Source organism: Lissotriton helveticus, chromosome 5_1 (assembly GCF_964261635.1).
Source record: "Lissotriton helveticus chromosome 5_1, aLisHel1.1, whole genome shotgun sequence".
Taxonomy (NCBI): Eukaryota; Metazoa; Chordata; class Amphibia; order Caudata; family Salamandridae; genus Lissotriton; species Lissotriton helveticus.
In genome coordinates this window covers 856,591,815-856,594,084 of record NC_136065.1, presented here as the reverse complement: position 1 = coordinate 856,594,084, position 2,270 = coordinate 856,591,815, and the positions used below count along the sequence as shown (strand labels likewise).

The window sequence follows — 2,270 nt, the reverse complement described above, 5'->3', positions numbered from 1 at the left end:
CAACATATGTCCCATTCTCTCTTCTTGTTTGTAATAATCGTATTAGTTTAGATGTTTGAAAGCTGGAACTTCTGAAAGCACTAAGTCATAATTTGAGAAATAGTACTCATAATGACCCTTTCAATGAAGCATGTAAAGCAGCACACTACAGCTAATGCTATACGTCAAGGGCAGGTGATGATACCTAATACCCTCCTCAACCGAGGCAGGTAATTGCATGCACACATAACAATCCTTTACATCCATGGTATTTACATACTCATAAAACAGCTCCGCATAAGCATTCAATGTATAATCACCCTTGGACAAATCTACATGCAATTAACGGCTAGTCTGTTCTATCAAAGCACTGTCGACTTCTAGTGTACCCTCTTTTGTACTAGAAGTGGTAGGTGTAAATGTCCCATGTACTCCAACTTCCTTAACCTTAGCCTTGTGTGAACTCATAGTGGACATAATGATGACTACAGTTATTACTATGATTACTCCTACAAAAAGTGAACCTATTATACATTAGTGCCTGTGGTTTGAATTTACAGACTCCATTTTCAATTGTTCGGATAGTGACTGCAAGAGGATAAATGCAAAGTTTCTTTCTCTGCCTCTGACTTGTGCACAATAAAGTTCATATGCATTTTCTTGAAATCGTGGAAACAGATCTCAGTTTATGGCACAATATTTACACAGCTTGAAAGACCTCCCTGGCCCTTTTTCTTCTTCTTTGGAAAGCCCCTAATTTTATTCTTTTTCCACTATTGCCTAGGTTATCTTCTTTGAGCAAAAGGATTTTTATTTACAATTCACAGTTCAATTTACATCCCTTATGAAATTAGGCCAATTTCTTCAATGACACGCTGCAAAAATTCAAGTCGAAATGCCTCAATCTCCTGAGCTGGTGGCTGACCGCCAAAGTTTGGAAACATGAGATCTTCCAAAATCAACCTCCGTAAGCCACTCAGTCTCGGTGGATATGGTACAGTCAGTGTCAGAATTCCATTAGTCTTTTCTCCAGAGACTAGCAGTTCAATTTCAGTTATCAGCACTAAAGTTCTGAACATCACTCTCCTGGACCTCACTCTCCCCGGCATTTTTTTTTTCTTTTTTTTTTTTCCGGTTACAAAAGTTTATTTGAAAAAAACTAAACAAACCAAAAATAAAGTGGGGGTTTCAGACTGTCCAGATGAGTGCTCAGCACATCAGGAATGCAGGTAAAAAGGGGAGGGGGGAGGGACATAGATAGACTGTTTTCATCATTGTACTCATACTCTCTCCAGTGCTTCCAACATGATGATGCTGTTTCCTCGGATTACCACCATTCTGATGGTGTTCTGCTGGCCTCCAGCTGCCATCTCTATAGTTTCGTCAATCACAAGATTCATGAAGGGGTCAAAGCCTCGCAAAATGCCTTGGAAATGCCGACCGCCGTTTAACTTTAATGACAGCTTCTTGTCCATGAACTTCTTGAGCTCAGGCGGGTGTGCTTTGCTCATGTTGGCGACTGTTCTCCAGAGAAGCCGAGAGAAAGGCCGAATCCTCCACAGCACGCGAGGTAAGTCCACTCTGGAGAGGCGTATCTTGGACATGGTACTCTCACTCTCCTCGACCTCCTCACGCTCCCCTACTCTTTTCCGGTCTCACTTTGATCCGATTCAGTAGATTCAGTTATGGGAGCAAGGTCTCTCTCTGGAGCAAGTTTCAGAATCTGCTTTTTCTGTCTCACATGCCATGATTTTCTTGCGACTTCAGTTTTCTTCCATAGTACCCGACCACTCTCCACACCAGTCTCTTCAGCTGAGTTGAACTCTATACCACTCGCAATGTTACCATCTCCTTCAGAGTCTTTACTTGGGTCTTGTGTAGCGCGACCTCCCACCCCTCAGCCTGACCTGGTGGGTATCCGCCTTTTCAGGAGCCCTCACAGCTTGGCTTGCCCTCTCTGGGGGTCCTGCAACTATGGCTGCCGTCACTTCAGGGAGAAGAGCTGTTTCTTCTGAGGGCCATGAAACTCTATGGGTTTGGGAGGCATGTATCCTGTTTGGCAAACCTCCACACTTCATGGCTGTGTTCATCACCAAAATTATCTGGTAGGGACCACGCCAACTTGCATCAAGACAGTTCTTCCTCACATGCTTTCGGACCTGGACCCAGTCCCCAAATTATGGCAGAGGTCCTTTGAGGTCGGGGCAGTTGCAGCTTCTACTTGGTGAGACACAGAATGAACCACATCAGTCACTCCCTTACAATGCACTAGAACCAAACCATTGGTGATG

At 43.8% G+C, this 2,270-nt stretch overlaps 1 pseudogene; it reads right to left on the bottom strand.

The window, feature by feature from the left end:
- Window positions 1-1,235: 1,235 nt before the first annotated feature.
- Window positions 1,236-1,543, bottom strand: LOC144753423 (small nuclear ribonucleoprotein G pseudogene; annotated as a pseudogene).
- Window positions 1,544-2,270: the final 727 nt, after the last annotated feature.